This window comes from Pieris rapae, chromosome 19, assembly GCF_905147795.1.
Source record: "Pieris rapae chromosome 19, ilPieRapa1.1, whole genome shotgun sequence".
NCBI lineage: Eukaryota > Metazoa > Arthropoda > Insecta > Lepidoptera > Pieridae > Pieris > Pieris rapae.
In genome coordinates this window covers 4813452-4841036 of record NC_059527.1, presented here as the reverse complement: position 1 = coordinate 4841036, position 27585 = coordinate 4813452, and the positions used below count along the sequence as shown (strand labels likewise).

Below are 27585 nucleotides of genomic sequence, written 5' to 3'. Positions count from 1 at the left end.
TAAAAGCCTCCTTTACGGATAACGGCAATTTTAATGAACACTATTCATACTTAAAATGAAAGGACCATACAATAACAAATACATATTCAGCAAATATTAAGCATATGGAGTTTTAAATAATATTATTCATATAATTATTTTGCTTAAACCCAATAAATATATATAGGATTGATTTAATACATAATTTCGTTATCATTTTCAGACAACGCAAGTCTGAACGAGAAAGTGGTCTTGAAGCGTTCACTGTCAATATCAGATGTTGAATCGTAATGAGATTTCATAAATAACGAGAATCTTCAGATCTAAAAATTCGTTTCAAGTGAAAAGTTTAAGACGATTTCAATTCTTTCGCCTATGATAAGTAGGCAGTGACATAACTTTTTATAAAAAAATGTAATGAGGTAAACATACGAAATAGTCCTGTGTTGTGGGTGACTCTTCCGTGATTGATAATGTAATGTTTGTGCAAGAAAGCATAAACAGTTAAATACTATTTATGCATCTGTATCTATAACAATAAATAAAATACGTAATGGGTCACACTTTGCAACGATAGTAGGAGGTTAATGCTATAAATTTAGTTATTAATTTAACTTAAGACACAAAAGGCAACTCTTATTTAAATATTGAGAGCTGTTCCTCCTTTGTTTATTTTATTAAAAACCAAATATATTATAGTAGTAGTTACTCATAATAATAATCTATTAACCATACTTTAAGCAATAAATATACATATGTTATGTGCATATTTTACATAAGAAAACAAAGAATTCTTAACGCAATTTAGCCATAGGATAAAGTTTCAAATAAGTCATATGAGCTTATATAAATGTAAAAAAATAATCTTGAATCAGTTGTAAAAACGAATAAACGGTAGCCGAAGCACATTTGCGAAATCGTAAAACTCATACGGAGCTAAAATAAGACTGAGAATTTCGCACATTCAAGTTTATCACTCAGAATGTGAAAATGTATATACCAATATAAAAACGATAAACACCTATACAATCGAAGATAATATGTAAAGGACCCTATATAATAAAACTTTTATAATCCTGCAGCGATGATAGGTCACTAATGGAGACTATAATGCAATTATGCAATGATCACATGCATGATATGCCAGCCACGCGATTCTACCTGTATATAACAAACAAAAAAACTTCTAATTCTACAAAATGTATAAGCAACAACAAAAGTTTTATTTAATTCTAGCAATGCTTACATGTATATACTTAACACAAGAACACTGCCATTTTAAAATATATATTTTTAAGCCAACCTAGTATATTCCTGGGCACCATAAATATAAGATAGATTATTATGTTTAAGGTTTAAGTAAAAAAATCTCTGTTGGAATATTTTCATTTCGATATTTTCGCCCCTATAGCCCTTTAAGCACTAATGTTTAAATACTTAGTGGGTTTTAAATGTTTTTTGTAGTTTTAGTTTATTTATAATATATTAATCTATATATATAAAAGAAAGTCGTGTTAGTTACACCACTTATAACTCAAGAACGAAAGAACAGATTTGAGTGAAAATTGGTATGGAGGTAGCTTAGAGCCAGGAGACGGACATAGGATACTTTTTATCCCGTTCGACAGCGTTCCCGTGGGACTTGACATGAAACGTCAGTCACTATAAAAAGTGGTATAACAAATAAGAATCAGACTTGGAATAATAAAACGCAAATGATAGCTATGTAATTGACGTATAATGACAGCTATGTAATGACGTATATATGACAATTTGATATTTGTAAGAAATCAATATTCAAAATATTTCTAATAAATAAATACGTTTAATTATTTTTACAATTTACAATTTAATTATAATGATAGTGCTATTGCCCATTCGTATAAACAGTGAAGAGAACTATAAAACTCGGTATGGTCGTATGTATACAGTTCATCCAAAGAATGATGAATGTTTCTATTTGTTGTTGTTGTCGAATGACGCATTTAATCGAGTAAAGGAAGTTTATGATACTTTAATGAAGGCAAACGATGATGAAAATGGTGGTTTATATTTCCTAGATGCCCTTGGTGGAACTGGCAAGACATTCCTCATGTCATTAGTTTTAGCAACTGTTCGGGCGAGATCCAACATAGCGGTTGCAGTTGCTTCTTCTGAAATAGCAGCCACATTGTTAGAAGGATGCCGTACGGCTCATTCAGAATTAAAATTACCGTTAAATCTTCAAACTATTGGAGAACCAACGTGTAATATTGCAAAACACTCAGCAATGGCCAAAGTTTTAGCGGCATCGAAAATCATCATCTGGGACGAATGCACAATGGCGCATAAACGTGCATTGGAAGCACTTAACCGAACATTAAAAGATTTACGCAATGAATCGAGATGTTTTGGAGGAGCAATGATTTTACTGTCTGGCGATTTCCGCCAAATACTGCCAGTAATTCCAAGATCTACGGCTGTCGACGAAATAAACGCTTGCCTCAAATCGTCAAATCTATGGCGCTATGTGACGAAACTGCAGCTGACAACAAACATGAGAGTTACATTGCTTACTGATAAAAAAGAAGAAAAAGAATAAAGATGTAGATGACCTGAACTACATAATGGTATGCGTTTGGTGGTTAGAAAATTGAAGAACAATGTAATTTACGCTACGATAATGATAGGAAAATTCAAAGGTGAGGAAGTTCTTATTCCGAGGATCCCGATGATCCCAACCGATATGCCGTTTGAATTTAAAAGACTTCAATTTCCGATACGTCTTGCATTTGCCATGACCATCAACAAATTACAAGGCCAATCCTTAAAAGTTTGTGGTTTAAATCTAGAACATTCATGTTTTTCCCATGGTCAATTATACGTGGCATGTTCACGGGTCGGAAGACCATCAGCGTTGTTTGTTTTTGCGCCTGATAATAAAACAAAAAATGAAAAAATGTGTATCACAAGGTACTTAAGTGAAGAGCAACCTATGTACTAAAATACAGAAATAATAATGAATGATTAATGTAGGTATTTAATTTTTTTGTATTTTTTCCAATAAAAAAACCCAAACTGCTTATTTATTGCCATTAAGGCGGAACAAAGTTCGCCGGGTCAACTAGTAAATAATAAAAAAACATTAAGTAGTAGTAATGTTAATTGCTGTTAGATCACTGACCTGATATTATCTTTTTGTTCATTTACAAGATATTTGCTAAACTACTACCAAATATTATTTCTACTTAAAAAATAGAAACAACTTTTATTTCACACAAACTTATCCAGTTCTGTTGCCAAGGAAACGGTTAACTACCGAAATCATTAGCGGGGTGATGTTAGAATATTTCATTTAAAAAATTTTTAGATACTGACCATATAAACACATTAGTGAATTTGACATCTTCAATTGTAATAATTTAGTATTATTCATTAAGAGGTATAATAATGTAAGTTGATGTTGATTGAGGAGTGAAAGAATCATTCCCGTCAATCATTTTAACTGATTGAAATCTATCCAAAATGGCTTTACTAACTTATATATATATATATTTTTATAGAACAGGGGGCAAACGGGCAGGAGGCACACCTGATGTTAAGTGATATGCCCATGGACACTCTCGATACTAGAGGGCTCGCGAGTGTGTTGCCGGCCTTTTAAGAATTTGTACGCTCAATTTGTATTTTTTTAATCAACGATTTTTATGATTGCACAATCCTATTATAGCCTAGGCGTTTAATGGTCAGGCATAATATGAATTGATGGTTTGCAATAATTTATGGAAATTATACCTGGCGTAAATCAAAGTGAAAACAACCCAGCGAGAACAAAAACCAGAGATACATAAATACTTAAAACATAAATCTTGCAATAAATGTGAGGCATAAATACGTCAGACTGGTTTTTACATTATGATTTATATATGATAAGCTAGTTATCCTAGTGGCTAGCCGTGCGACAAAGGGCGTGCGTTAAAAACTGTATAAAATTATTGTTAGAACAAAAGATTTTAATGTTTTCTTAGGTAGATTGTAAAGGAACTGTCTAAACTTAGATTCACTAAGTATCTACGATAACGTGTGTCATGGGGAATAGAATGTGTGTAATTGGTGAATGGCTTCTCGACCAATCACAGACATGCGACACGATCCGTCGTACCGAATTAACCAATCACTATGCGTCGTATCACGCCATTTTGTCTTTTGTTTTATTTCACCCACACAATCATGTCCACGTGCTTTCGTCCAAACCATGTTAATATTTTTTTTCTAAGTACCAACCATCTTAATATTAAGAGGCAAAAAATCTATTATGTTGATGTGGTGATTTACTTTTAAATTTTCGGAAAATTGCCTCCAAATTTTTTGCCTCTTAATATAATTAAGATGGTTGGTACTTAGAAAAAAATTATTAACATGGTTTGGACGAAAGCACGTGGACATGATTGTGTGGGTGAAATAAAACAAAAGACAAAATGGCGTGATACAACGGATAGTGATTGGTTAATTCGGAAAATTTGGAAGATAAAATCTTCGCTAAGTTATCGCATTATTGTTACAATACAGGAAGGTATTTAAAATGTCTAATGAAGCTTATTTTGCAATTTTACCGTGTAGGCGGGAGTTCTTATCTACTCGCCTCCGTCCACCTACACACTTTTATAATAACTTTCATTAAAATTATGAAAACTTTTATTAATGGCTTCGTTACATAAAACAAATGATAGTTATATAAATGATTTATTTTAAGCTAAGCTCTTGACATTACGAAATAATGCTGTGATCAAAGTTTTACTCTTAATCCTTGTATAACTATGAGAATTTAGTGTGTGTGTTTGGAGAGAGTAAGTATCATGACTTTCCTTTATTAAACCCTATTGCCGTCAGCTTTATTTGAGAGGCCCATTCGCATAACTAAAGCAACTTTTGCTCTTCAATATCCATAAAGTACGGTGATAGTTTCCATAGTTTACATATGTGAATTTTATTTCCAGCAAATACTTACAAAGCAGAGGGGCAAATAGGCATCTTAGCTTGTATCTTACCATCCACCAAGCCAACGTCTACCTTACTAGTATAAGACTTTTGATCTAATTTTGAATTATAGCGAACTTATAATTTCGCAGCTCCGTATGTAATGGTACTAAAAGTACCTACTTAAATTACTTAAATAAAAATTAAAAGGCCGGCAACGCACTCGCGAGCCCTCTGGCATTGAGGGTGTCCATGGGCGGCGGTATCACTTAACATCAGGTGAGCCTCCTGCCCGTTTGCCCCCTGTTCTATAAAAAAAAAATAACATCACATGTAAGAAGTGAACACACATATCACAAAATCCATACGAATTAACATTAAAACCGTTAGGGTTTGAAGGCCCTATACTCGTACCAGTCTATCCGAACCTTTTTTGTGCCATACCTTACATACATAATTTTTACGACTCTCATCCCTGAGTACGTAGTACGTAGGTTCGATGCCCGGCCGTGTACCAACGGACTATCTATGTGCGTATAACATTCGATCGAACGGTGAAGGAAAACATCGTGAGGAAACCGATATGTCTTAGACCCAAAAAGTCGTCAGCATACTTGCCTATTAGATTGAAAAATGATCATGAAACGGATTCAGAAATCTGTAGCCCAAACATTAGTGGTTGTAGGCTGTAGCACCACTGATTTTTCTATGCTTTCCATACTTTTCATTAATTATAAAAATGGGAAATTGATCCTACGGCGTAATGACACATGTATGTTGTTATATTGCCATATTTCACTATCTTTTATCCGCGATAATTCGTGTGTTAAAACTAAAACGATACCTCAACCATCAAGATGCCTAAAAAATTGGTTAGAAAGTCAATTAATTGACTAAATGAAAGTATAAAACGAAACTAGAGTTATTGCTAAATGACTAGGTGGTTAATTACGACTTAGGTAACCGATAAATTCGTGACGAATTATTGGTAATTGAAATCGTGGTCACATACGTGACTTGATTAAGTTAGATAAACGCGTTTCCCTGAAACCGTATGTGGACCAGATGAATGTTGAATTTTTTGAAATCTATTATAAAAGCATAAATACAGTAATAGGACAAATAGGTATCTGTTGAGTATTATTAACACAATAAGGGCCTGTTTCACAATGTATGGATAAAGTGCCAAATAGCTATGCAACACATAAATTATTCGAAAGATAAAAGTTCCGAATAAGATACTTGGCATTTCATGACGAATAGCGCTATCTGACAGTCGTGAAACGCAAAAATACTGTTTATCCTACAAATAAGTAATAAATAGCTTATTTTGAACTTCTCCGGACATTGTGAAACAGACCCAAGTCTCCGAACGTTATGTATTCGTACCCACGAGATAACATGTTAGTGCAAATCGTTATGCTAAACTGAGAAATTATAATGCCAATTAATCTCCTATTAGTGAAGAGTATTTGGAAAGTGAATCAATATATTGTTACGTCTCGTATCTCCTTTGATTATGTAAGGCATTTATGCAACAAGCGATAAAACCTATTAAGTGATTAACAAATAATTATCTTAAGCAAATACTTTCACGTTATAGAACTAGCCTTTTTCTTACCTTACTTAAGTATATGAAATCCAAAAACGTCAAAACACGATATACACTGAAACTGTAATGAAAAGCCTGTAACCTAAACACTCTGTTGTGAAGGACATAGGACTTGTTCACCTCGCAGCCAAGAACTTTAAAATTCGTTCTTGTAATAGAGTTCAAAATTGTGTAGGAAATTTTAATGAAGATATCAAGCCAGCAGAGCGTGAAGCATAAAACCAAGACTGCAAGATCATCAGTACGTGCCACTGTTTACAACTGTGAAGCGAAGTAGGTGCAATGTAGTTCCTTGTCATTTGAATTTTTCATTTTTCCTTGTAATTTGAATTTTTCAATTTTCATTTTTATATATTTGTTTGAAAATGGAATGCCTAATCAACAAGTGTTTATTCGCGTCTTAAAATTATTCAATGTGGTTTTATTGACTATTTCATTGTTTTTTTTTTTACTATAAAGAAAACAAATTCTAATCAAACTGTAGGAAACTGATGCAACCAAGTAAATGCAATTCAGATTCCCCTACGGATATTGAAACAGTAAACTCTGGACATCTGTTTATCGACCAAGCCCGTAAACAAATATATTAAAACTTCGTCAAAATGGCGGCGTAATTAACACATGCGGGCGAATGAATTGAATGGGGCCTGTTGATCGAGGAAATCGAGTGAAGAGCATTGAACTGGACCATTCGTCGTACAATTGATTAACTCATAATTTAGTGGTCTAGTCTCGTGTATTTCGAATTTGATTATAGACTAGAGTGTTTTTATTTCGTTAAGCAACTATTATAGGTATAAACGGATAATAGAATTTAATTATAAAAATATTTTTATCTAGTAGTCATTTTCAACTCCCTAATGGGAGGCCGTTATTTTAATAAATGATTTATTAAAGCCTTTCCAAAAAAACATGCATAGTACAATATACTGGTTGCGCATTGTGCACAATGTAAGCTAGATTTTAATTATTCAGGCATATTTTAACTATGGAGTGTGTCGACACGGATTTTGTCACAGAAAAACCTTACTTTCCCCTATGACAGCTAAGTACTTTCCATTGGAGGTAACCATTGTATTTCAGTAATGTATGCCAAAGTTAAGACAAAAGGTTAAAAGCAAAAAATTACAACACAGCGTCTAACTTTTATATAGTTCTGTTCATCATGGCGGATTCATAACGTTGGATTTTTTTTGTCTTAGCGGCGAAAATGACTAAGCCAGGTTAGACATTTATAGCAGTTTTAGTAAAAATACGAAAAACATTTAAAAGTCAGCCTTAAATACATGAATACCATAAAATATGATGTAAATCTAAATTTATATGCGAAATGTGTGAGATTGCCTTTTGGGTGAGATTTACAGATTCTAATGGACACTATACCTAAATATTTTATAAACAAATATACTTTTAAACCATATTGGTGGCGCTAAAGAAAAACTGCGTATTTGAAATTGAAGATGTAAAAAATTGTTACATAAAATTACTAGATAAAACCTAGTGTCGAATATTGATGTATTAAGTCGATATAGCGGGTTTAGAAAGTAACACAAGCAACTTTTTATTGACATTTCGAATGGTAACCTGTATCTCCATATATGATGACGCTGTTCGTCGCACCTTGTCGGGTCTGACTCTCCAACAATTAATCTCTTTCTGAGAAATTCTAACTTATTGATTTTACAATGAAGAGGTTTAACGGTGTAGAGAAAACAACTTAACGCATTATGGTGGGCTGTTTTCTTTTGTTATAAGCAACTGATATTACCTTGGGTTTTGGGTCTAAGATATAGCTTGCCATGGTTTTCTTCACCGTATGTGAGTTACGCACATGTACAAAAAAAATAGTACTAGAGGTTAGAAACACACAAACTGGGTGAAAGGTTAATGAAAAATTATGCTACAAGGAAATGTGTATAACAGTGCATTTTAACTATTTATGTTCTAAACCTTGACGCAGCTATTGAAATACTTAGGGCACGCAGCCAAGAAGATCTATTTCAACAGTTTATGTGAACCTTGAACTTTTTGACACAGTTTCCTATGGGGTTTAGAAACAACATTATTTCAGCTTGCGTGAACCCATGACCAGAAACAAAGTAGACTGAAATGGAACTAAATTTAAATTTAATTTAAGAAGTTCTTAGAATAAAAGAAACCAATTCGGAGCTTTTTCCTTTTTCGAAGTTTAAAAAAGGAATTATATTCAAAATGAGGGCGTAACCCTCACGCACCCCGATATAACCATTCTAACCCCATATGTTTGAAACCCTAATCTAACTTGGCGATAGCAAAATTATTCTCGGCACAAACAAACTTCCAGTATTCTAATTAAAAACTCGTAAAAGTTCGAGGAAAAAGGAAAGAATAATAATGAAATGGTACAAAGTCTACGCACTTATAAGGCATACTTCTTTTCTTCTCTTACCGGAATTTTTCTGAAAGCTAAATTGTTTCACCATATAATGACTTCTTTTTCTGGCGAGATAATAATTGTTTTATATGGCTATGGTTGACTTCGCCTCAAACAACTATAAATGAATCGCAAACACTTCTTTTTCGACGACAAGTTTTTACGTTAAGAGATTATTTCTACAGGTTTAATTAAAATTCTTCAAAGCACTTATTACAGAAACTGATTTAGTCACCATGTAATGAGTTCGTATCGACTTTCCTTCCTGTTCACTGCGGTTTCATTCGATTTCATGGTTGACGGGAATGCGAATAGATAACTTTGAAATGGAAAATGTAGATTTTTAAATGACATTCGCATATAGTTTGCAATTTTAATTTGTAGGGTCATAAAGGCGAACACTTACTTGAAGGTTCAATTAAGACCCGGATTCGAGCCAGTACTAATGAAATGCAGCCCGTTATTCAGGCTACTTCATATTATTGTTAAGTATTAAAGGTACAAGGAACAATTTTGAATACTATATAATGTTTAAGTTACTTTGATGCGAACCACCTTTATGCTACGAGTAAGGGTATTTCTAAATCGATACGACTTAGGGGCCTTCAAGAAGAGAGTACCATTTCCTTAAAGGTTGGCAGCACACACGCAGCACAAGTGACAATCGGGCAGTTTGCATCCTGTCCTATAAAAGACTATCAGATAGAACTATTGTTTAAAAGGGTAAAGGTTTTTTTGGTCGTAAACAAATCTGGTGCTTATCTGTCATATTTTTTTGTTTATATTTTTTTTTTTTTTTAATTCATAAATAAATTAAGATTTGGGAACCCTTTTAAGTAAAAAAAATACCTGTGTCAGGGTTCCCAGCTCTTCCATAACAAACTTAAGTAATTCAAAAACTACATTCAAAATAATAACATTTTTATTTATTTTTGTCTTTTTTTCAATTGTTATCAACACGCCTGAGTGCATGAGCGAGCGTGTGGGTGGAAATGTGTGAGTGAGTGAGCAATGAAATATGAAGAGTGTGAATGTGAATGAATGAATATTTTATGGTATTTTGTATTCCATCACAATATTCAACGACAGTTATGTAAATAATTGTACGGATATACAGCAGTGTCAGAGCATTAACTTAGAAGCCATTGTATTTAAAACATGATATAGAAATTAAATAAAGCCTACTTAGGGATAGAGCGACACACGTATACCGCGCACATTAAGAGGGTGGACCGGCGCGTTTTCTACGATCATGTTGTGTGTTTAAGATTTATGTTTCACCCGATCCTTCTACGCGTTATTGGACCAACTATTATTCAAACGCGAGAGCGAGTTAATTAAAGAAGCTGAATTTAGTTTCGCGTAAATTTAAAGTTGTTTTTTTATAACGGTTTGGTTGAAACTTGGAAGTTTTATCTTATTTTTTATAATATCATAGAACAGGTGGCAAACGGGCAAGAGCCAGGAGGCTCACCTCATGTCGAATGAAAACGCCGCACATGAACACTTTCAATACCAGAGGACTCGCGAGTTTTGCCGGCTTTTTAAGAATTGGCTCTTTTCTTGAAGGACCCTAACATTTTACATTTGTAAGGAAAAATAATTGTCATTTTACAACCAACATCTTTCTTTGTAATAGGTACATCCTTTGTCTGTAAATAAGAATGTACATACGATTTACATAACCTGTAGTTATGTAATGTATCTTCGAAAGTATTTTCATAAGATCAGTGACGATAAGTATCTAACACTCGCAATATTTTAAAGTTACTTACAACATATGATTTTTGCTACTATTATTTAATAACTTTATAAATTTGACGGCCATATCTATACGAAATTACGGAAATAATTTAAAATTTATTTGAAAAATTAATTATAAGATTATGGGAAAAAATACAAATTGTGTGTTTGAAGGACAAAACTAATTGCAGTATTCAGAAATAAACAGTCACAATCTAGTCTCGCATAACCTTACAAGATCAAAATGGTTTAATATATTGAGAATTAGTAAAATGAGTTACAGCACGTTTCAATAGACTGTACCTGGAGAATCTGCGAGCGCATAGTTCATCAATTTTAAGGACATAAATCAAACAGTGGTGCAGCCTGCGGCACCAGGTGGTTTGACATATCATGAACATAGTCCCAAATCAAACAGAGTCTGTATGTCTATAATAAATATTATACTGTGTTAGGGAAGAACAAAAAACATTACAATGGGACGCGAACTAGTCCAAAAGTGGATAACAATAACAAATTTTTAGCTTTATTTAAATCTTAAAGTGTAAGGTATCGAGAATTTATGTAGTTTGATTTATCTTTATTACTGATTTGTATATGCACTATCCGTTTGCATAGATTCTTCGGGTATAGCTCATTGAATCTTGAATTGTTACTGCTTTTATTTTTTCATAGTCATCTTAGTGGAAGACTCCGTTATGACTATCGATTACACTACATGAGCTGGGCAATTTCGCCTGACTCGCCAGTTTGCACATACCGTAGCCAATGCGTCATGGTCGATGCATTACCACTTCGTAATCCGCCTTCAAGATCACAGGATAAAAGTGCAATTGCTTAATGTATTACTGCATTCTGTGGTTAGGCTTTTGGGCAAGCAACTTAAGAACTTATGGTAGTATGCTCAAGGTTTGGAATCAAATGGGAATTATAAGGACAATACAATAATATTTTATGCGGTAAAGATACATTTTGCTCAATTGTTTTTTATGAAATATTTACACGACCATATTTCATTAACAGTATAAGCATGTGTTGAGGTCTGGACATTGTGCCTAAGAATTCTGTTTTTGTTTCATGACCATTTGTTAATCTTATAGGCAAGTAGGTGATACAGGTCTTAGAGAAGCCGGTTGTTCCATGATGTTTCTTTCACCGTTCGAGCGAATACTTACACTACGATACTTTCATGAAAAGTATGGAGCATCTGGTCTGTCATCTGAGCTATACATGCCGCCTTTTTTGAGTCTAAGGAATGGTTTTTTCAATGTCTCATGAAACCATCATGGGGAAACCGACTTGTCTAAGACCCAAAAAGCTGACGAAGGAGCCAGGCACAGGAGGCTGATGACTTGCTTATTAGATTAACAAATGATCAAATGACCATGAAACTGAAACTCACATATGAGGTCCATACCGAAATAGGTAATAATAATAATAGCGCCACTGATTTTTTTAGTAACGTATAACAAATAAGATGCTTGCAACGTCTTAAATTAGTTATGTTTATTAAGGCTATTTAAGGCTAACCGATGGCTATTTACAGTACTGCTATCACCAATTCAGACACCAAACAATAATTTATTAAGAAGATTATATCTGCTATAACTTAATTAATAGCTATAGCATAAAATTGTTATAGCCCATGGCATGTGATCACTGATAAAATGGCGCAAACCATAATTTATGTCCAGGCTCGGCTATCAGACTAGCTCGGAGCCGCCTACCTCGCGGATAAGATGACATCCTATATTTTCTAACTTTATGTATTAAGTATATGTATTTTACGAAGCTGTATTTTTTATTTGGAAAATGAAAGAACCTTTAGCAAGTCGCGGTCAAACACCTATGTTTATATATTACATTTATATGTTTAGTATCGTTATATATAGAGTGGTGGAGAGTTTATTGCCAGTTCTTCTCTTCTGTTCTACTACCTTGATTTGAGATATATGTATAGAAAAAAAAATTAGAAGCATTTAAAATGTACTTCTTTTTGACGTTCATAAGTGTACATTATGTAACCTATTTGTATAAATGATTTTGATTTGATTTAATAAGATAAGTTATAAATAGATTTTAAAAAACCTATTGAAAATTCGTGCTTAATTTGTTATAAAGATTTATTAAATAAAAATCAAAACAAATCGTAACTAAATATACCTTATAAGTCATATTAGGAATGCCCTAATGTCTAGTAATTTACTTAAAAGCTTTCATCAACATCAAATATATTATTGAATACGTTAATTTACTAAGTAATACAATTTATATAGCAGATATAACATTCCTTTTTTAAACAACTTATTTGTAACTGTCAAGCACTAATGACGAGTGAAAAGATTAATGATAAAAGACTAAAGAAACAGTGTAACGACCTAACGTGTTCATAACGTTGACGTATTTATAAGATAACGTTTATCTTCTGATGGATTAATATATGTTGGAAAACATTGAGAAGACTTTGCAATGGGTAAAATATTTTAGGTGCGATATAAAGTATATCCGAAAAACTTATGCAGAACATTAAAGATCGGTAATGTTGCGTACTCGGACCAGGTGTTGCGCCATCACACCCACAATTAATTAGTTTGTAGAAAGCAAGAATCATGGGTTTGGAACGTCAGGGAATCCACCCTGGATTATTGCGGAAGAGTTTCTGAGAGTGCATCTGGCAAAGGACATGTCACGCTTCAAGAGACTGACGGCCAACCTCCAATAATGGAGAAGCACCAAAAGAGGGAGAAAAGAAGAAAATATGAGGATCTGGCTGCTATTCCCTAATCGATGGTTATTTGACAGTTCAATGTACTACAAATGTTCTGGATTTTGAAAATTCTAAAGCTCTGTTGAACAGGTTTAACAGGCGTCCCATCTAAGTCATCGTTGTGTGAGGGTTCACGGCCCTATCAATCATTATTTAATTGTGCTTACATATTAGGAAAGGCTTTAAAATATGTCGTAGTTCGTTCTTAATGTACATACATGTTTGTATCTAGCTTGAGAAACCATCTTATCAGTCTATCTTTCACACAGGTTTTCTCAACCCTACACTAATGAATAGACTTGCTAAGTAGGTTGTGACACGTGACACTTAATTATACTTTAAGAGAAAATGTTTTTAAAGTCATTTTTAATTAGGCTTAATATAGAGAATGTATAACGTAAAACTATTCTGAATTCTCAATGAACACTAAATATAAAGGTTTAATATATTTTGTGAAAGGTTCTTGGATATCGAAGGAAGGAATAATAAAAGAATAGTTTTTTTTATAATAGATGTGCATTCCAAATAGCCGTAAAAGCTAATGCAAATAAGATGTCTCATCTCGTGTCTGATGAATCAGAATTCCAATAATAGCAAAGCAACGCGTCAGCTTAAGTGACTTGCTTAGAGTCTAATGCGATACCCACCATATATACGTTGTTATATGTATGTTTTTGTATTGATACTTCATAAGCTATTACTATAATCCCATTAAACTGCGCTGTGACTCTCTAGCCTCCCTTGATAGATCTTTTGTTCCTGTAGCAATGTTTTTTATGAGATAAACATGTTTTTGTTTTAAATCAAAAACTATTTTAATAACCTAGCTAAAAAAATATTTAATGTTAAATCGAACTAAATTGTGTACATTTCCAAATGGTGTAGCAACTAATACTTTTTAGACTGCGACTATTGCTCAAATTCTCTTTTGGTAAATAAATAACCATATCGGAAAGGACAAGTCAAAAGCACCCATAACTAATAAGCATGGTAAATGTCATTAAAGGATGAAACGAGAAAAGTAAAGGACCGTAGCAGATGGAGATCCGTGGTAGATACCACGCGGGCAGATGCCCACCCCATTCAAAGGGCACGATTGTGTGAATAAAATACCTACAATATATATAATCAAAACCATTAATGTAGGTAACATTGGATTACACGTATATTTTCTTTATCTCTCTATTTCCGCGATTTTCAGCTAGGTTTCCTTGCTATGTTTGCTTTGAAATCGAATGGTGATTACATAGTAAAATCTATTGTTACAGACGGGGTTTGAACACACGCCCTGAAGAATCGCTCAACCCATGCCAACAGCTTCGTCGAATAGCGGTTTGCAAACAGGAAATGAAAAACGTTTTGCAAATTAACAGTAAAAGAACCTCATTAAATACACGTTTGATTGCCATAAATAAAGAAAAGATTAACGATTCTCACGGTTACTAAGTGAAGAAAACAAAAAAATCGCTTGAATCTTGATGACATTGGCGGTATAATTGAAATCTATACGGTGTTTAGAAACACAATACTGCAGACATATTATCTTAATATTGTGGTCGGTTAAGAAGTTTTTTATTCAAGACGAAAAATCATTGTGTACTTAGACGTTTTCATTGTTTGTTGCTATGAAGCAAGTAACTGTCATGGTAACTAAAGCTTAATAATACTCTCATCTCTAAACAAAATGACGTTTTTGTTGCATTTTTTCTGTAGTTCCAGACTCCAACTTCGACGAGTTGCGAGCGTTGCACGATGTGTAAGGCTCTCAATTAACATTAGTGAATCCGCGATTGATATAACTATCTAAAACGATTTGTCCTTAAAAGACAAAAATACGAAAAACTGGTCGCGTTTGGTTTATTCAATTAAATTGTACAATCGTTAATGTTAAAATAAAGTTTGCAAAATTGCGTGCCGGAAAACGAGGTCTGGTCGTGCCGATGAATTTACTTTGGAGTCGAGTCTCGGCCTCAAAAAGTTGTAAGTTAAGAATCGGTCAATTATACAATTATTTTTACTGTTATTTCGAAATTGACTTTGTGTAGCTACTACAGCAGTTTGTTTGTATATACGTACTAATCTGAGAAAGTCTCTTCTGTGTATAATTCCTATTTGTATCATAACGTCACGAAATCCATCAGATAAAATGTCAAGTAGGTAAATACGTAATTAGTAGATTGAAAAAATTTCTTCACTATTTTAAATTGTACTAACAAATAACGTTTCAAAATAGTTTGAATTAAAAGTTCAATACTATTACTAATGTGTATAGACTGAAGTATTTAATCGAATTTTCGAAGAAATCATTCCCAGTGAAAAATTTTGGCGGAAAAATGATATCCTACTCTAGAAGAAATGAATTCTTATGGTTCATGCAGGAATAGACAAGTATAGCATATTAAACTTACTTTTAAACTACGTCAGTTAATCGACGTTCTCCGAAGCCCGAATGAGCTTTGGTATGTTCCGAGAAGTATACGCTACAGTTTTAGGAACTAGAAGATAAGAAACATATAGGTTACCTATTTAAATTTAAAATATATTGTAACGAATATTATGATTGCATTAGGTTATTTGTTTACAACCTGGTTAGGAAGACACGAGAAATTTTTCAAAATAATAATCGCGTAAAGTAAAGTCAATATAGGTTTAGTAGGATTGTTTGTCTTATGAAACTAGGTCAGTTTCGGTGAGTTATGTACATAAGACGTATTTATAGCAACGTAAAGAACACGTTATCACATGATTTACCTATCTCCAAAATTTTATACCTTGTTTATTCAAGGTCACAGATAATATAAAAAAAACAAGAATTTATGATCTTCCTGTGTTTAACGAGATAACATACGGTGAAGAAAAACATCGCGAAGGAGGATTATTTCTTAGACTCAATTCATTCGTGGGAAATCTTTACGTGAAAATCTAAATAAACAGATGCAGTAATGTAAACTCAAAACGTAGGTATATAGAGCTGAAGCTATAATAGAGATTATATGGCATTTTTTATACGTACTTCACAGGTTTTATTGTATGAATTTTTACAAAGATATCTTGAGCGTGTGAACCTATTTTTTTGTAGAACAGGGGGCAAACGGGCAGGCAACAGGCTGATATTAAATGATACCGCCACCCATAGACACTTTCAATGCCAGAGGGTTCGAGAGTGCGTGCCGATCTTTTAAGAATTGGTAAGATCTTCTTGATGGACAATAGTCGAATTTGGAAATACTTAAGTGTGTATGTATATAGTTCCACATAGTGGTGCGTGGCAAAAACTGTTTTGAAAAACGCACAGTTATGGAATGACGGACGTGGAGGTGATACGGGTTGAATTTCGCATTCTGCTTCGCGTCCAATGATGAAACTCAGCTGCAGGTATGGCAGGTATTTGGCAAAAACTTCTCTCAACATATAGACATATCTATATCAGCATCTGTTTTCTGGTAGTCATCTTTGTTACTAGAAGCTCGCTATGTAATGCCATATGCCATTATAAACTTGTATATAAACCAAGTCTTTCTTAGTTCTTCTACCGCAAAAAATTGTGATATCTATTTAATACCAAGGTGAAACTATTTGGTCCCTACTTGAGGGACTTACGTCATTTATTACGGAATTAGCTAACCTACCAACATCTTACATATCCATTTTAAAAACCTTCTTGTAAAAAGTTTTTTTTTAATTGATATACATATCAATTTAAAATAACATATGAATAAATAAATTGGCTCACATCAGATAAGACGTTTACACCGAAGTTATGGAGGGGATCAAAAATGATTTGAAGTGTGTGTAAAAAAGATGGTACGGCGAAGATTTTTTTTGAGGGAAGCAGTTTCGATCGAGATAGTAATGCAGATATTTTAGTCTTTATTATTTGTGGTTTTGGGTTATATTCTTATAAGCCCGAATATCATACTCGAAACTTATAACTTAGTTATATAACTAAGTTGCGAATATTAAAGGTATAATTATAACAGAAATCATTATACCTTCAAAATTCGCAACTCAACAGACTGCTTTATCTTTGAGCCTCATAAAATAATTATGTGACTGTTTTAAAAATAAACAGTGTTTACATCTCGCGTCTTGGCAAGTTCACTTGGCAAAATAAAAACAAGCATATTTGTGCTCTTGATGTTTTGCTCAAGATTACAAATATTACAGTTGAATAATGTTGCTCTCAAAACACTAATTTTTAAAAAGTTTTTAAATTGAAAACACTTGTTTTTTACACGTTAAAATTTTATCATAAAAATACAAACAGGTCGATATTAATTCTGAATGTGTGTGTTAATTTTAAATAACAGCACATTAATAATCAACTCATTACGACACCTAGTTATATTTAATCAAAATAAATATATACATTCTTATTAATTTAAAGAATCACATTAAAATTTTAAAGTAATAAAATTTTCCGATATACCGCCATAAAAAGGTTAAATTTGAAAAAACACAGACAACCGAATTTTTCATTAATAAAACTGTTATATAATATTAAACTTATACGGTGCCCGCTTTAAAACTGTATACGATAGAATTACTTGGATTCTGTATGCTATATAAATGCAATAAAATGAACGTAATCTCTTCATTAACATCAAAATTCTATCGACATAGCATAAATATTAAAATATCAAAGGATGCTCGGAACAGGTGGCTCGTGTTACGCATAAATTACGTGAAAAGTGAAAGTGGAAAATTGACACCCAAATCGTTCAACGGTTAATTAGAATCTTCTCGGTTCCATTTAAATAATCAGTTATAACAGTTACGCAACATTAGATAATTTTTGAGACTAGTTAAAAGTCTAGCCAAAATTCTGAGGGCCAAAAATAACGACTGTTAAATTTATTTTAGTGTTTTTTTTGTTACAGGAGGCAGACGAGCAGGAGGCTCACCTGATAGTGACCCCGCCGCCCATTGACACTCGCACTGCCAGAAGGCTCGCAAGCGCGCTGCCGGCTTTTTAAGAATCGGTACGCTCTTTTCTTGAAAGACCATAAGTCGAATTGGTTCGGAAATACTTCAGTGGGCAGCTGGTTCCACATTGTGGTGGTGCGTGACAGAAATTGCCTTAAGAATCGCTTAGATTTAATCACATCTAAGCGATTCTTAAGGCAATTTTTCACTAATTGAGGACAGAAGGCAGATGGAAGGCATTTAATCACTAAATGTAGATGTGATAAATGTAATGTAGTTTCAAAATACGAGCAACTGTATTAACGCATCGTGCGGAAAACGGCATGTCTCATACTCAAAAATGCACAACTTGTGTCAGACACAGATGTCTGTTCACCTGCCTATATAAAATCAAAATGACCAAAGAAACGGATACAATCAAGCCAAGACCCATATAGGGCTGTAGCACCGGTGGATTATTATTTTTTAATTAGATGTACATCTTATTATGAAATATAATAGTGAAACCTAATTTAATGATTTATGGAACATTTATAACCTAGCTTTTAGTATTACATACTTTGAATAAACTCTGTATAAATTTTAGCTTTATTGACAATATACTGTTTAAAAACAATTACTTAGTAATACAGTTAAGGCATAAGTTTCACTGCGGAATCGGAGCGTAAGCCACCTGTGATCTAAGATATAAAAGTAATTACCTATAAAAAAGAATATAATTAATGCTCCTATAGTCGATGCTAAGATACGCCTTCTATCATATTCACACTACGTCTGGTTAGTGCGAGCTATCACGAATTCTTTAGTGCTATTATTAGACTCAAGTGCTTCGATCTAATTATATTGCGAGAGTAAGCGAAGACGTTTAGATAAGGGATTTTAAGAGGTTCTCACTAAAAATGTGAATTCTTATTAGTATGTGTAACTCCTGGGAAATCCCAATTTATTGAGTTATTCAAAGTTATTCTAAGTTTGCTCCTTTAATATATTATCTGTATCAGTTCTCTGTGAGCCTACCCCTGCTATTTCTAGCAAAATTAATCTTTCTTTAAACCTGCAAATGCTATCAGGTATCAGGGCAAGGGTGTATAAATCAGCTTGTGTGCGTAAGCTTCGCCGAGTTTCCCACAAGTTTTTCCACAGCACTAAACCATAGTGGGCATCGGAAATCTAACCATAAGTAGCTCTCTGAATAATACGACCTAAATAGATAATAAAACCACAAAATTAAATTTCAAAGCACTCAAATGAGAGCAACTTATTAACGTCAGATCGTATTTCAGACCTTGAATGCTATTGAGGACAGAAATTAAATAAATACGACTTGGCAGTCATATAAATTGTATAAAGGAAAAAAATCAGAGTGCAATATGAAACAATCTGCTAGTATGATATAGTCTAGAATTTGGTAGTTATACAATAAAACTTATATTCTCTGAGACATATAGATTGAATATTGAGTATTCATATTTTAAAACTATAGTCCTAAGTTTTCATATATTTAGGCAATCGATTCTGTAGGAACGATCAACCTCTATGCGATATGATTTTCTAGTATCTAAGTTGTGTATGTAAGTTGTTGAAATTATTATTATTATTTTCGATTATAGTATCATTATTTTATATTAAGGTTTTGTCATTAATTCTACATGCTGCGAAATTAATACTGCGCAAGTATTATTTATGTATCAACCCTAAGATTAATTGTCGAGATAAAGTTAAATACGAATCCTCGGTTAGGGAGGAGCGCTCTTAAATACCAGTCTATGAGTAGCCTAATAAATTATGGTAAAAAAATAGAGATTTTTTATTCTATGTAACTATTTATTACGTAACAACTGGGTCGCGCACTTAACGTAACGTGTGTCAGCTTAATTGAATGATTCTAGCATTTCCTTTCAGTTGTGAAACAAATGACGTCACAAAATGCACTGCTGCATTTTGCTTTACACAGAGACGTTTGAGCATATTTTATATAAGAATTATTTAAAAAGGAAAAACTAAATATCACACATAAGTTGAAATCACGAGGGAGATCAAAAAAGTGTAAAGATATCAAGGAAGTTATTATATTAAATTTAATATTGTTTATTGGCAGTGTATACCTACTTTCGTTTTATACCAGGTATTTTCTTTACAATAATCTTAATTTAACATATTAACCTGTTGAAAGAGTAGTTTAGTAAATAAATTCACACGAAAGGCAGCTTTCCAATTAATAATAATCAATAAATTGCTGTTCGTTGCGTTTTTTTAATGCAAGGTAGTGATAAACGTAAATTGTGAAATTGACAAACACAATTTGTCTGTATGTTTCCGATTCTCTGAATGCTAGGTTTTCATGTCTATTTATAAATCCTACAATGTTCCTAGACGGCGTTCTAAATTCATAAAATTCAGGAAATGGCGAAAACTTCATCGATAGAGTTTACAGTTTATTGCCATTCGACAGTCCGTCGCAGAGGGAGTAATTGCAAACTTGGCATTTAGCCAAGTGTCGCCAGTCAAAGTATGGAACTGTTTTCATAACAGCCTATTTTCCATATACATATTTGTGTTGAGTATTATCCTGCATTTTACCAAAGGAAGGGACCTATCTTAGAACCAGTCGTTATTGTTACATGTTAATAATTATATTTCTATTGCAAATCTACGATCACTTATTTAAAACAAGCTGAGCGGTTTTGCGTTGCGATATACTTAATGTGACCAGACCTTCTGTTTTGAACGGGACTGTCACTTTTTTTGTCCTTTTTTCTCCAAAATGAACTGTGTGACGCAAAATTGTCCCGTTTTTAGAAAACGCGCGAAAATTTAAGTAGCAGAAAAAAAAACGTGCCAAGAGAGATTACTTATTTAAAATCCTCACCAGCAAACAAAACAAATTTGTTCCTATAATACTAAACATTTGGGTACCTAAATTTTGTGATTCGTAACTTTGAAGCCACCTTTTTCTGAATGAGATAACTTTAAAAAGGGTTTTTTTCATAACTACTTATTATTTGAGCTAAATTAAACCAATGTCCCGATTGGAGTCCAATAATAAATAGTCATTTTAGGTATTCGATTCCTTGAAACACTTATCGACGTCCACTAACTATCCGACACAATATTTATTTCACCAACAGTAGATCCTGAGATTGGCACATTCAACCAACCAAACGAAACGTTCTAGGATAGATGATATTCATGCATTTGTAATATATATAGGGCTCTTAAAAATAATTTATTTATAGGATTGGTACCTACCTATCCAGAAATAAATCTTGTTTAATATTATTTGCAACAAAATACATCACATGAAAAATAGCTAAGCTTGTAAATACATGTAAGAGTAATATTCATATTTGTCTAAGAAGTATGATTATACACTTCAAGCAATATCGTCTCGTGATGTAAGTATACGCCATACTTACATCACGAGACTCTTGCCCCTTAACAATAGAAAAACGCATAAAATCAAAATAATATTCTTTTCAGAAATATCTTTCTTAGTAAACGCTAATAAGGTATATTTTTAAATGTCGCGAATTATGACGCAGACTAAATACAAGGGGCGGCACCCCAGTCAGGAAAACTTGCCAAACAAGTTTTCTTGTTAATTTCTTTTAGGGAAATAAATTAACGTATAGCGTAACTTAAAATTTATTGGTATATATTCTTTAATTTATTGCTTCTTTATTATTATTTACTTCAATATAATTTAAATTATTATTATTAGTTACTACCATATAATTTAAATTGTTTAAAACGTAAATAAAGAACGATTACACTAAAATTAAAACTACTTTAGCTAAGCATAGTTAAGTGATTTAATATACAAAAATTTCAAGGCGTCTATAAGAAATATTGCCGTATCTTACGTGGAAGAAAATTACTGAGTTCCTCACCTCGACTGACTCACTCTATGAAGAATGGGTCGTCAACGGAATTAACGTGATAAAATGTAATTATGGCTTAAATTTGAGGTGGATTTTTTTCAAATTTTCCCTAACATTTAATAAGGAAATATGCTTATCACAAGGTTCCATCGTATTACGCTGATTATTTTAATGAATTATACTTTATAATATTCTCTACTTATTACCGGAAGGTAGATACTAGAAAGTCTATACGAGTATAAGTATCGGAAGTATGTACAAGTATTGATATAATGTATCTAAAAGAGTGATAACCATTCATTTTTCGAATTTAGACATGTCAACTATGTGTGACAGAACAGTTCTTTGGTTTTACATTGAATAGCCATTGAAAACATATTGGGACCGGTTGTTATCGGTGCAAAAATTTAATGCGTAACTCTAAGAAACAAATGAACTTAGGATTCATATATTATTTTTTTAGTTTTAATCATACATTCGTCATTTGCAATTACTGCGATGACGTCATACCTTGAAGCCCGTTTACAAAGTTATTCTGGCCACTAATGATATACAAGTATTAATTTCAAGAGCCACCCACATCTTAGGCTACTGTTTATTAAAGTTTTAGCCTATTGGTAGTCTTCCCGTTCGTCTACCTGAGACCACTCCTATAAACATTGCAAAGCATTGTTCAAATTTTCTTAAAATGGTATCTATTTACGCAATTACTCTTTTGCTCTTGTCTGTGCGAAAAGAGAACTGTCGTGGGATTTGAAGCCGCTGTTTTAGATTACCTTTTTGTTATATTGACAACATCGTTATGTCATTATAGTTCAACATTCTACTTCATACTCACAATACTTACAAGTACTATTAATCCTGGTACTAGTACTGGTGCTACGCGCGTTTTCTTTCTGCACAGACTAATAAAGATGTTGAAGATTTAGTATAACTGATTATAATGCACCTCTTTTAAATGCTGGTATTGATTAAAACAATTATTTATTAATTATTTACTTAAACATAGAAATTAACAAATGGATGTGGTGTAACCAAATGTATTATGTAGTAAATATGCATTAAGTATTCATCACGTCACGTTTAAAATAATTTCCGTGTTGCCAAAGCGTGACCATCTTGTGTTATTTCAATCATTGTTTTTATTGCCTCACTGTGGTGCTGTGCTTTTTGTAAAGGCTGCAATTAAATTATGAAAATACTTATAAAACTGCCCAGCAGTGTTGAGTAAGTACAGCCGTGTTTTGATTTTGCTTCCTTTCTCTGTCTAACATAAATATTATAAACATTAATATATGCGAATACAGCCAAGCATTTTTATAATTTGATTTATTTCTATAAGACAATCATTACTCCATATAGTTATTTTTGTGTTGGTTGCAGTGTTGTCCTAAGTATTATATTATGCTTAGAGAAGATTACCGCCAGCATGCTGTTAAGGCTCCCTCGTACGCGCCTTACCAGAGATATTGGTCGTTTGCGTATCGTGGCGATAAAATAGTCCACACCTGCACAATCTAACCTTGCAGACGCACTGCAATAGCCAGGGAGCCCAATCAAGCTCCTGAACTCATTATTGAACTATCACTCACAACGCATTATCAAATCATTATCAAATCATTGTTACCACGTTAAGCTTTTTTTAAATCTCTCTTATGGTGGATATTTTGAGAATGGAGTCTCGGTCTACGCATTTCAGTAATGAAATCAGTTTCAGAATTCAAAATCGAAGTTTTTTTTATATTGCGGTCACCATATGACTAAAGATAAATAAATCAGTGTTATCAATAAAAATAACTGAACACACGACAAGGTCGAAACACGTTCTTTGTATTACGAGGTAAACATTTATTACAAAATCTGATACGACCAAAGTACTAGTTATGCACTGAACAGATGCAATTTTCACCTGGCGTTTGAACACCTTGCTGGTTAGGAGCGCCATTTTTGGACCGAGAACCGTTGGACCTACATGACCTTTAAGCTTTTCATCCCTGAGCTTAAGGTTCGATCCCGACTGTGCACCTATGGATTTTATTTGTGCGCATTAAACATTCTCTCGAACAGTGAAGAAAAAGCCGTGAGGAAACCGGCTTGCCTTACACCCAAAAAGTCGAGGACATGTGTCAGTCACAGGAGGGCTGATCACCTTCTTGTCTATGAGATTGACAAATGATCATGAAACATATACAGAAACTTTTTAATCGTTAATTCGTGATATCCTTACAAGATGTTGTTCTTGAAAAAAAAAACATTATTCAAGTAGTTCGCTGTAGAAATATCTATCGACATTAAGGTATAAAGTATACCAGAATTTGTGATCAAAGGTAGCAGGATGTCTACGTCTAGTCTCGCCAATTCCTCCAATGTCTGCACATGCAACCGAAATAGATTGAAATAGTTTTCTTCCTGTAGCTAAGTGAACAATGGTTTATCTTCTTTTCATTACGACTACCTTCAATACAAATGTTACCTTATAGTAAACAATTTTCGTCCTTTTATTAGTTAGTTAAGTACGAGTTAATACTTCGTTAACCGATATCAACGCGATTTTAATACGAAAACCTATTTTACCTACATAAAATGTAGGTAAAATAGGTTTTGGTAAAACCTTACAAACAAATATATCGTTGTTGGTTATTACTTAAATTAATTTTTTAGCTTCTACGGTATCTTAGAAAGTTCAGAAGTGTAACAGCTCATCGGATGAACAATTGGATTTTTACGTAACGAAATATAAATGACGCACAACTAAGTAGATATTGCATGACATAACAACAGGCGTATCTTTGTATGAGGGAAAAGTGGTGCTCATGCGGCTTAGTGATTAACAGGTGTGGAGGTCAATTTCTAGGAAAACATTCTTCGAAACATGTGCACATTCCTCGGGTGTTATGGACTCATGAGTACTCTCATCACTCACATTCTATGAAATTTGTCTAACAGTGCAAATCGAAAAAAGGTTGACATTCTGCCATAAATAAATAGGTTCATAATTACTCACTTCGAGGTCAAACTGCTTTTATTTTTAGAACCAGTATAATTAATATAAATACATCAGTAAGTAGTTTAAGTATACAATGTGTGCATTCCAGCAATTCTAAGCGTAGAAACGGAACATCTAACTATGTAATATAAAATATTGTGCGTTAAGTAAACAAAATTTAATCAAACAAACAAAATCGATTTATTACTTCCCGTGATTATTACTCCATATTACCTACATTATATGATAGAAAATAAATACAACGTTATTCCTCAGAGCTGATTTCAGACGCGTAAGACGCTATCTAAGATAGCGACTTCGAAGGGTCAATAGAAATCGTAGTAAATTTACTAAAAGAGGGTATCGATTCGAGGGGTCGTGTCCCCAGACAATATCACATCGATATCCGTCTTGAAGCTTACGATTAATGCATATTGCACTTGTATGGACTTAGCACTCGTATGTATCCTTAGATGTGTTCATACATTTATACAGAGACGCATTAGGTATACAATATTTTATATTGCTTTGCGGATTTTTAGAAACCTTTATTAAAATCGCTATTCTTTAAATAAACGTACCTCCGGTAATATTGTACATTGCTAGTTTTCTACTCATCTATAACATATGAAAAAGACGTATTTTTTGCGTAAAAAGCGGTCAATGCAACGGTAACACAATTGGAATAATATATAATTACAGTACTCTATTAATTGATAAATTGAGAGTGGAGTGAAATGAAAAAATGTTAGTAGCCCACATGATAAAAAGACAACCATTCGAGCTGTGAAATGAAGCGATTGTTCCACTCATTGTATTGAGCACAAAAGAAAGTCTCGTTAAAACAAACCACCTTGTTAGTCCAAACAATAGGTTTACTAAGTGTTAAAAGGATACCTAATTCATATTTTATTTTTTTAATATAATATGTCCGGTTACATTTCAGATTATGTTTTGTTGAAATTTTTGTAATGTATTTATTTTCGTTGTTTAAATTTGTAATGAAACCGATAAGTGGCTAAGTTCTAGAAGCTTCGCAATTCTTATACTTTAATATAAATTTGTAAAACTCCTTCGAGATAAAACTGATATTCCGTAACGTTCTTTGAATTGTTAATTCATATTGTTAAAATGGTAGATATTATATAATGTATTTCAAGTTTTCTAAAAAGAGTAAACTCAACATTGTTATGACCTAACAAAATCACCGTGTTAACAAAGATAGATATATATAGATTCGTAAACGTCTATGTACGAATGGGTCTTAAATCAAAATATGTATGTAGGTAATGCGAAACCACCTAAATACCTAAATGCTTATAGCCGGTGACTTGCAAGATAACTTGCCCATATTCGCTAATGGACCGTCGCCAAACTTCATTATGAAGCAACTTTCAAAATTCATTTTGTATCAAGCAAAAGCATCACACACTTAATATACGTTTATAAATGTATTTAATGATTTAGCTTGGTTTATCTTTTTTAAACGACAAAGTGTCTAAATATATTTAAAATGGTAGTTGTATATAAAATAAATAAATATAAACTATAATATATATAATATACGCGGTACGAACATTCATAAAGTAATATTAATATGCAAAACATCGAAACTTTCCAATTATAATTTTATTCATAGCTGTGACATAATCATATTGGAATTGAATTAAATGTTCCTGTCATGTCCTGGCATCTAATGATTTAACGTATAATAGCCGACAGACAACTTTTATATGCACAGGGCAGAAATTCAGACTGACATGTTTAATTATGATAACGTCATGACTAACGCAAGTAATATTTTGTTTGATATATAATTAAGAATTTTAAAAACAATCTTGTAGTAATTGACATACTATACTACGTATTCTATTTGGTACTTTAAACATCAATTGAACACGCTTCCGAAAAAATGAGTCACAATCATTTTAATGGTAACACGGAGTTTCAATTAAGGATCAGTGTAATAATTTGATAATTAAAACCTCGCTGCATATTTACGTGATAGGGGGTTAAGACCGTATTGTCTGTACTATTTTGTAATCTTTTGATGGGCGTATAGTTAGGTATTAGCATGTGTAATGCAAACATGCGACATTGGCAGAAGTCCAAGGTCCATGAAACCAGTACAAATGGCTACCTGCATTATGTGAGCTAGAAGGTCCGAGGAACTTATAATTTCACCCTGCAAGTATTAGGTAAACTAGTCTCACACATGGGCGCTAGCGCTCTTTAAACAATATTTCAAAACAAAAAAGTACCTTACATCTTTGATTATAAACCGATTATAAAATTGAAGTGGTACACGGACAATATATTATG

The 27585-nt window shown here is 33.0% G+C and overlaps 1 protein-coding gene across 7 annotated transcripts in view; it reads right to left on the bottom strand.

Annotated features, from left to right (window-relative positions):
- Positions 1-27585, bottom strand: part of LOC111001624 — a 76986-nt gene that overhangs the window by 38946 nt on the left and 10455 nt on the right. The gene's annotated exons all lie outside the window — the stretch shown is intronic.